A 10,249-nucleotide genomic window follows, 5' to 3' on the forward strand; every position below is an offset into this window, starting at 1 on the left:
ATAATTAGTCATGTTCCCCATCAGAAAGGTAAACAGTTACAGCGATGAATGATGTTGTGGCAGTGCCTATAATTAAGGAACTGCCAGCGTTATAATTATAAACTAATATCTTCAGCAGCTGACAGTTCAGCTGTACAGCAGGAACGGTAAAAATGAGACTGTCAGTTCCAGAGTTGTAGAGCAGTGATTAAAGTTTTAGGGAGTTTTTCTACTTCTTGCTAATTAAGATGTGTTTCTTGCTTATTAAAAGCATTGGGGAAATTTCAGCAAGATCCTTACGTTAATGAATAGTGGCTTTCCTTTACCTTTCCATTACTCCTACATCCCGGCACAGGGTGGGGACATCCCGAAGCCACCAAGTGTCTTGTTAGGTCTCCTCCAGGGCCTCCCATTACACCGAAGCCTGTGACACTCTGTGCCTTCAGAGCACTGGGCCAGTTATTGCTCAACGGGGCTGAACACTGTCTAGAAGGTGCCCTAAGCACCACCAGGCATTTATTTAGTCCTTATCTAAAATGTAAGAATACGTTTTAAGCAATAAAATTTCATTAAGCACAAAGAGGTGGCTGAGAACTCACCAGTTTGCAATACCCAGACTATAAAAAAAAACAGGCAAAGCCTGGCTTCTGTGCCCAAGCCACCCCAGGAGAGATGGCAGCACCTGCCTGGGTAGTTTTCTGCAGAAAACTTGCCCACCCACTGCACAGTGCAGGGCTGCCATGGAAATACCACTGGTAAGTGATGCCACTAGGTCAAGCTGCTGCAACCAAGTCCAGGTGAAAAAAAGGATAAAAAACTGCAAGGGCATCTTTTTTTTGGGGATTCTGCATGCTGGTCCCGGGCCCAAGGCCAGGCGGGCACTACCCCTTCTCACCTCCCCACCACCAGCCCGTAAGGGGGGCCGGGGTCAGGTTTTCCCTTGCCCCCTGACTCGGGGCACACGGAGATGCTCAGTCTTTGCACAGACATCCGCTGCCTGCAACACCGCCCACGCTGGCACACATTTCTGACAGCAGATTCCTGTCCTTCAGGCCTGGCTCAAGGGAAGGGTCCCCACAGAGCTCAGCAGAGGGTACACCTGGGTAAAAAACCTCTTGAACGAGACGTGCCGTGTCTCAATTACCCAGAGCCAGCATTCCCCGGCACCGCTGACACGGGAAGAGAGACACGAAGCTTGCTGGGTGGGTGGGCACCTTCCCCCAACGCTTTCTGGTACCGGGTACTTGCCCAGGTGGGCTCCTGGACCCCTGCACTGCTGCCCCCGACCACACCACGCACTGCCAGCAAGGTCGGGCTGGGCAGAAGGGGATTTAATGGGACAGGGCAACGCGATGGCAGCTGCTTGGAAATGCCCCAGCTCCATGCCTGGGGATGGTGCCCCTATTGAAACCTCACAAACCATGCCCTGACTCCTTTTCCATAAGCTGAGTTTTTGAGGATCTGGGCTGAGGGAGGGAGGATGAGCCTCAGGGCAGGGCACGAGCAAGGACAGAAACCACAGCTTGTTCCCCACTTCTCATGACAGGGCTGCTTATGTGAGATGTTAATTTGAACCGGCAGCAGTTTTTGCATACAGACATCTCAGAACACCAGTCAGCCCCAGCGTTTGACACGGGATTTAGCTTCCATGTTATTAAAACCTTACAATGAAGTTTTCCAGTGCAGCCCTTGCTTCAAGCTCTGCTGCAGAGACATTCAGTGCTAGTAGAGAATGCTCCCTTCCAAAGGGTAAATGGTGGCATGTTATTACTCTTACCTGTGCTCAGCCTTAGCTTCTCCTCAGTATAAGACACTAAAAAAAGTTGGGATTGCGTCTATGGGATTTGTGGCATCTTTCCTTTCCATGTATGTGACAGGACTGCCTAGAGCTTTTATCCAGGAACAAAGCATTTGCTGCTGCTGACACTGGAACCACTTGTGCAACATCCTCTTTCAGTCTGGAAGCTATTTATTTTATCCCTAGCTAAAAGTGTTTCGGCTAGCTCTCTTTTTACAACTAGTTTCAACAGAGTGGTTATCACTCCTCAGAGAATCCTCCCTGAACAGCTTTCATTTCCCCTCTAAAACCATAAGCAACCCATGAAAACAGCTTCTTCCTCTTTTTTTTTTTCTTCCCCTAATTAGAAAAAACCCTCCCCAAACCTTGAAGTTGCATCTCTAGAAGACTGATGGGGCAAACCCCGAATTCATCCACTTGTTCTGCACATACAGCTCGCCAGGTGTCACGCAGTTCTTATCTACACACTCCCAGCTCCTTGTTCAAGCTTTCTATCTCATATTAGGAATAAAACCAGCAGCTTAGTTTCCTCATCAAGACGAAACCCGTGAAAGGGTTTATTTTCCCCTCTGCCTGTGTCTTTGCTGTTACTTGTGGCTGCCTGGCAAGCAGCACCTTCCCCTGTCGGTGCTCCCTGCTGCATCCAGCGTGGTGCTGGAGCAGAGCTCAGTCTGGATCTATCCCAGCTTGGGGCAGATCCTGGGCTGGATCCTTGTGCCACTGGGATCCCAGAGCAAAAGCAGAGGAAAGACCACTGCTGTTTGCTTGCACCGTCTCATTATACGTAGTGCTTTTATACACAGACACAAAATGTTAATGTCAGGGAAGCTCATTTCTGTCCTGCATCTTCCCTTATTTATTTTGCACTCTTCTTAGGATACTTGAGAGCAACTCCTACATGCAATTTGTATATGTATATAACTCTAGATATGTATGAGAGATTTTTAATAAAAAGAGGATGACAGTTGCTACAGGAAATTACGAGTAGTTGCATGCATACACATAAACACATCCTGATCCTTTGAAGCCTTTCAGTTTCTCAGAGGAAATACTTCTAGAGAAGGGTGAAGCTCAAACCAAGAGCTCAGCAGCAAAGAAGGGGATGAATGTAGACTCGAGCGCTTCTCGTGAGCTCTGATCCAAGAGGACATGTATTTTCATGAAACAGACATGTGAATAAGTTGTCTTTGATAGCACAGCTACTCTGGTGTAAATGTTTCCCCTCCAGTTCATGCAAGGTAGCAGACACGGATGGTAACTACCTGGCACGGCAATTGTGAGCTTCAGCTTTCAGCTACAGGAAGGAACAGTGGCGTTTCACTTCTGCTCCACCCTAAACACACCCGGCAGAGAACCGAGGCAGCCTGACCTGCCACCTAGTCACCGACGCAGCACGTTAAGGCCTTCAAGCTTTTGTTTTCCTCTAAAACTATTACCATTGCTAATCAGCGAAAAGCAGGCTGGTTCAGTCTGCCTGGCCCTGGGAAAACGTTAAGTAATAACAGTTCTGTGCAAGCTGCAGACGAGCGTCTTTATTAAAACCCTACATCAAAGCCCACACCCCGTCCGGCCTATTCATGCCGCCGCTCGTGTTTTGAACGCGCTCGTGCACTGAAGAATCCTGACGGGTCGGAGCCGTAGGAGGTAAACCAGCAGATTGAAGAGGTTAAATGTATTTCTTTACTAATGGGACTGATGCCGTTCAAAGCTCCCATAAAAATTCAGCATCAAGAGCTTCCTAAGCTCACGGGTTTTATAGCCTTCATGATCATTCAGCCTTTAAGCAGATACAAAGAAATTTTTTTTCTCTGCCTCTCGCTGAATATTTCCATCTCCTCGGGAGCAAGTGAAAGACTTTTCTATAAAACTTGATAAAATTCCTGTGACGGCTCATTAATTCCAGTCACTTCAGCAGTGACTTCCCCACCACTTGTAGCACTCAGAGAGGTTATAGATTGCCTTAGTAAGGATGAATCCTATTCATTAGCCATTTCCCTGCACTTGCATATTAATATTGTCTGGCCTTGTTAAGTAGAGAAATCTATTCTTTTTTTGATCTGCTTTTAACAGGCATTTTTTTTCCTAATGAGTTATCCTGCCTCTGGAAGGTTTGTGAAATTCCCTGAGCAGCCTTCTGGGGAGCTCTACGGATATTGTGCTTTTGCCCCTGTTTTGGTGGCAGATTTAGGAATTCCCTCCCCGCACACCCTCTACTCCACTTTGTGGAGACTTAATTTAATCAGGCAGCAGAATTTATCTTTTACATGAGCCCATAATCAGGGTCTGGTGGTGAGAACAGGAAATAATGATGACAGATAACGCACGTGGCAGGCGTGAAGCACCTTGCAGCAACCACTCGCCCTCTCTGCAGCTCAGCATCCCCCCAGACAGCACGACCCCACCGACGACGCTCAAGTAACTCAAAACCAGAAGGATTTGGCACCAGCAGGTAACTCACTTACAAAGAAATCTCTTTTATCCAAGGTAGAGAGAGTTCTGCTAATTTATTTGACTTAAATGAGAGCTGGTTGAAGTCCCTCAACTGTGCATTATTGAGTAATGTTAATTTTCTTATTTAAACAGAAATTTTGAAGGACCTTGGGGAGAGGTGGCGTACTGGAGAACATCTTACTTGCTTGGCACCTGACAGCTAAAAACGCGAGGCCCCTTGTGCTATTAACCACATAAGGAACAGTGTTATGCACTGAAATAGGAAATGCAATTTTCTTTTGATCAGCTTCCAAGATTAATAGCTGTGCAAGAATCTAATCCTTTCAGAAACCCAGCACAAATATTTCCCTCTTGCATCTTACAATAGAAAACTATTCAGGCAAAGTGGCTACACAAAAAATTAGCAACTAATTTGAGCTAATTTGGTGATTATGATCAAGCTGCAAGAAAAGAATTGTAGACAGAAGAAGTAGCTGAGAGTTCCCCCTTAATAAATGGCAGCCCAAAACTACCCCTGGCACTGACAACACACCGTAAGCCAGGATGGGCTCAAACCCATGGCTGCTGCTCTCATCAGCGTGGTCACACTTTCAATATTATAACGGGGAGTTTCTGATGAGCTCTTGCTGCTGTTTATAGCACGAGCCCAGGCATAGCTCATTCTACAAGAATACCTTTGGCAAAAAAAAATTAAAAAAAATCAACATCTGTTACAGCTTTTTGACAACTTATTATTGCAGTTAAGTGATTTCAGACAGGAGACAAGGTAATTTCCCAGAATTATCCATTGGGTCAGGACCCTCCCGTCTGAACACCTATGGAGAAGAGAGCTCCCACTGTTCCAGCTCTTGCAGAACATGAGCATGAGGGGGGAAAAAATGCCCTTCCCCCCCCCCCCCCCCCCCCCTTATGATAAAAAGGAACTTCCATACTTCTGTCCTTTAAAACCTCTAGTGAATTTCTTTGTAGTAAAAATACACGGAAAATCTCAACTGTCAAGCTTGGTCCCTGTACAACGCTATTCTGGCTGTGAAACCTGGAATTCCCCGAGTGCCCACTACTCTGCACTGGCGCCCCCGGGATGAGCATTGCTCTGTGGCTTTTAATTCTGTGCTATGAGGGACCCCCACCCGATTTATGCTGGCTTGACACACACCACCCATGACAAAAGTCCTTCTTCCTGCTCTTTTAAGGACTTGTTTCTCATCCTCAGAAGCAGTGCTGGGTGGTTGGTTCACTCCGGAGAGAGTCCAAACACCATCAGTAGTGCACCAGGTCCTCTGCTTTTTCGGGAACCTGTTCCCATCATGGGGCTGTGCAGGTGGCTGTGGGACAACAGGCCTACATTCAGCATCCTTCAAATCAACGCTGACTTTGGTGCTGTTAGAGCTGAGCCTTCGCCCTCCAAATCTTGCAGCTACACTGATGCAAGGCTGGCATAAACGAGATCAGAAACATTATTCATCGCTTTTAGAAGCCACTCGGCTGTATTTTTCAAGAATCATGACACACTCAGCTGAATTTTACCAAGAAATCAATTATCTACTAGCTATTACATTTATCAAAACAGGTCTCCAGCGAAGTAAATCATCCTCACCTTGCTCAAGCTGCTAGCACCAAGCCCATTACACAAGCACACCTCCCATTAGGGTGGATGGCAATATATGAACCCGGTACAGCTGACAGACATTTGCGGAGGATAATTATGGAGATTGCTAGAATATCAGTTACTCTGACATGTTAATGGTTTCTTTTTAATTAGATACACAGGCACAGGGGTGATTGCAAATAATTCAGTTGTTGCTGAGCTGACATTTCTCTACCAGGACAGGTCCCCAGACGCACCTCGCTCTGCACCAAAGAGCAGCCCACGGAGCACGAGAAAGTCCTTCAGCAAGACCAAGGCTGGGAGCACCATTTGTGAGCCAAAACCCAGCCCTACACGCCTTGTTCATCCCAACCTGCCCTGCTCACGGCAGTGCCCCTGCCTGACCCAAACTGGAGGCGAGGCGGATGGGGTTTGGGTCACGATATGCTGATAAACCACAGAGTTCCCATAAAAGTACAGTCGGTGTGGTGTGCGAGCTGCAGCGGTCACACCTGTAATTACTTAAGCTACAGTGAGTGGCAAAATGCCTTGATTTTGTGAACGGGGTGTCAGCAGACCCTGCCTTGCCTCTGCAGGGATGGGGTCCCTGGGCAGTGGGGAGAGCACGATGGGCATCAGCCAGGGTCCCAAGAGCAGCCTGGCTCTCGGGTCTAGCTTGTAATTTCCATCTCCACCCTCGGGAGGTTGCCTGCCCAGTTTCCATGCCAGAACCCAGCAAAAAGTGAGAGCAGAGCCACTGGGCACCACCTTGTCGCCTGCCCTCAGACCTGCTGCTCCTGCCTCCGGAGCAATGGGCATGGGGGTGGTTTGGGCAGGAGCTTGTTGCCTCCTCTGGACTATTTTTAGAAAGCAATTAGAAAATAAATGGTAAATGCTCTTTTAACCTCAGATATGAATACCTCAAAGAATTACCTTGCCATTACATGGGATTTATGTTTCCAGGCATGTGGATTTTCCACAACCGCCCAGCACCAGCAGAAAGACTCGCTTTGTCGGGTCTCAAGGTCACCAAATTGTTGGTTTACGAGGCTCCAACTGAAGCTGCAGGTGTCAATACACATGAAAGGAAGATGTTTGTATACGGTGACACAAGGCCTTTCCACACAGAAATATTTCAAATGTTAATTCCTTATTTAAAATCCGTTCTGCAGGCCCATTTTATTTTCACATCCTATGAGCCAGATTTCACAAAGTTCAATCCCTTTCCCAGCAAACTGGCCGGCGAAGCAGCTTTCAGCTCACTCGAGGCACCACAGCTGTGGCACTGCCACAGACCAGAGCTGACATTTTCCATTTTCCCAGAAATTTCTTCCTTGCAGCCCAGATTGAATGGCACTGGGTAAAAGAGCAGCGAGCTGCAATGTTTAACCCTTTGGTTTTAGGAGCAGGATGCAAAGCCCTCTGAATTTCCAGAATGGAGGCTAGCTTTATTAGTTTTCCAGCATCCCATGGCAATCCCGTTGGATCTATATATGGACCTCTACACAGAGGCCACAAGTGCAAAACCTATATGTGCTTTAGCTTCTCTCTCTATTTATTTATTTTTTTAACTTAAATGGGAATAATGGAGGATGGCATTGAGGACGAGGGGCTGGCCCAGTAACTGCCCTTTGCTAAGATTTAAGGAGAAGAAAACCTCCACTCCTCTCCACGTTGCCTGCCACAGCCTCCACAAGGACAGGAGCTGCTCTGCTCAGCACCAGCCATTCTTGCTCAAAGACAATCTTCTGTTGTGCAGACATATAATTACTACATGTGGCATTCATAAAAACAATATCTTTTTTTAAAGCAATTTGTAATATCAGACATTGCAGCCCATTTTATTTGATGGAGCCTGACAACTTTGACCAAAAAATTAGATTTCTTTAAGCTGCAAATAGTCTTTAGCGGAAGCGGATTCAAATACAAACTCGAGTTGCCTCACACTATGCTGTGAATCACAAGGGAAACATAATTCATTTGCAGCAGTTTTCAACAAGAAAACTTGGCAGTCTTTCAGCAAGTTTCATAATTGCTCTATTTTAAACTTCAGCTCGGAAAAACGCTTGAGATAGCTCCTAGTTTTATTGAAAGGTTAATTTCACACCTACAGAAAAATATCAGCTTTCCATTAGCTCTAACGGAGTGTTAAATGCGAAAATTACAGGCCCCTCGCACAAACGTGCGGGGCCTGGTGCGTTTCTAACCCGCGCTGCTTTTCCATTCTTCCCGAGCAGAAGCAGCAGCGCAGCGGCAGAGGAAAGCAGCCCGTGTTTGAGGCCAGGCTCCTTTCCCGTGCCTTCTTATCGCCCGTGGGCTGCTGCGAGGCGATGCCAGCACCACAGCTGGGAGCTCAGCGCGCAGGGTGCTGCTGCACCGCAGCCCACGCTCATCCCAGGGCAAAAGGGGACGTTTCCCCGGGACGAGCTTAGAGCCAAAATCCCAATTCTTCGCATTTGTAGCAGTGGTTTTGGTTATCCCTGACGGGTGCAGACACTTCCTGGCTCCTGCAATCGTAACTTCTCGGAGCAGCAAGTGTGTGAGTGCTCGCTGAGGGGGCGGAGGAGCCGGGTATATAAAGGAGCGAGTTTGTGCAATCGCATGCTCAGGGAAAGCCAGCAGGAAAAAACATAGCTTCTGCCTTCGGGAGAGCTATGATTCAGTCACTACTTCATGGGGTGGGGGGGGCGGGGAAGAGAGTCACGCTGAATTTTAAGTACCTGAAGTTCAACCTCACCATAAACTGTCGAGGGAAGAGGGGGAGGCAGGGGTTCATTAACCCCAGCGCATCCCGGTGCCACGGCTCTCTGCAAGGTGCACAGAGGAGTGGATGGTGCTCCCTTGAGCAGGCAGGGTGCCCTGGCATTGCTGCAGACTCCCCAGGGTTAGGGGACATGCTGGGAGCACAGGATTTTGGCACACACGTGGGTTCCCAGGATCCCCAGGAACAAGTCAATCACTACCTCATAGAAGAGACCTTGAAAGATCATCAGGTCCAACCTTCCACGGGAAGAGAGAGCGCCCAGATGAGATTCTCTTTCCAAATGCATTTGGTCAGGACGATAGATAAAGATGTGGAAAGCAGCAAGGGGCAGCAGCCCCCCGCCGGCGCTGAAGCAGGACTCCCCGGGCTGCGCTGCAGGCCTGGAGGCACCCTGCCTCTGTCAGGCTGGCACAGGATCTGCCAGGGATCTAAGTATTTCTGCCAAGGAAGGTATCAGTAAAACAACTGAGTTTCCTCTGGTTGCTTCCTTTCTTGTTCTGAACAAGTTTCTAGTTTCTCCCCATAATTATAAAAATAAATAACTTGGATGTCTTAGGTTCTCTTGTCTAGAAGCAGCAGGAAGGAAATGTAGCTTCTGAAAGAAGCTGCTGCCTTTGTAAAAATAAGCTTTCTTTTAACGTTTACAAGTTATCAGCATTGCAGAGGATCCTGGCAGGGGTGAGCCGTTCTGCAGGAGATGGATGGGCGACTGCTGAACAAAGGCTTGCACAATTTGGCTGAGTTAGTTGAAAGTAGGAAAAAAAAAAAAGTTGAGTGCCCAGCGAGAGCACCTCCAGGCATCGCTCTGCACATCCCAGGTGAGCACCATCGCTCATCCAAAAGGCAGATAACCTTTCTGCTGCTATCTGACATTCAGTCTCTGGCCTTTAGAATTGCTGCTCTCCTGATCTTCCCCGTGTAAATCATCACACTTCCCCTTTTTATGATATTCTAATTAAGAAAACTGTGATAACAGTAACTAATTATGTCCATAACACATTTTGAAGCGATCTCTCTGCCTGTCAACACTCAGAGCTGGAGTCTAAACTTTGGCAAGTGTCCCAGAGCCAAAAAAGGGTACGGAGCAAGATGCCAGTAACCTCCTGTCATTAATCTCGGATGAAGAAGTTCCTATGAACAACCAGAGACTTGTTTGCCGTCAGTCTCCCACATCCTTGTACAAGTTTTCTGATACAACTCCACTCTCCTAATAGCTCACTCAACCACAGTCTCTGTCGTTTTACTATCTCATTTTCCTGAGCAAACAGTGCCCTATGGAAACGAGCATAAGGATTGGGTACTGGGATGCACCACCAGCAGTATTTCATCTTTTAGGAGACACTGAACTACACCAGTCCTTTAAAACACGGCAAACAAATCAAGGCAAATAAAAAGCTTCCCCAGACACACACAAAACCATCAAGTTCTGCAGCTGGAACCTCAAGGTGACAACATCTGTCATCCAGCTGGCAGGGGCTGCTAGGCGCGTCGCACCAGAGGAAGGCTCCCCAGGCTGTGTTTTCTCCCTGCGGTCAGAAGGGAGAGCTTCCAGAGCTCCAGGAGAAGCCAGGACACAGGGATTTCCATGTTGGGGGGGAATACAATTGCATTTTAGCATTGCGAGACAGCAATGCTCTGCAGCCCGTGTACCTGCTTGAAAACAAACAAA

At 47.6% G+C, this 10,249-nt stretch overlaps 1 long non-coding RNA gene across 1 annotated transcript; it reads right to left on the reverse strand.

The window, feature by feature from the left end:
- Positions 1-4,497: 4,497 nt before the first annotated feature.
- Positions 4,498-8,748, reverse strand: LOC308200274. The gene is made up of 2 exons (XR_013955407.1): positions 6,750-8,748; positions 4,498-5,553 (listed from the first exon to the last, which is right to left on the reverse strand). It is a non-coding gene; the product is annotated as an uncharacterized lncRNA (long non-coding RNA).
- Between the last annotated feature and the right edge of the window lie 1,501 nt (positions 8,749-10,249).

The sequence above is a fragment of the Anser brachyrhynchus genome (genome assembly GCF_964034855.1).
Source record: "Anser brachyrhynchus genome assembly, chromosome: 10".
NCBI classification, from domain to species: domain Eukaryota; kingdom Metazoa; phylum Chordata; class Aves; order Anseriformes; family Anatidae; genus Anser; species Anser brachyrhynchus.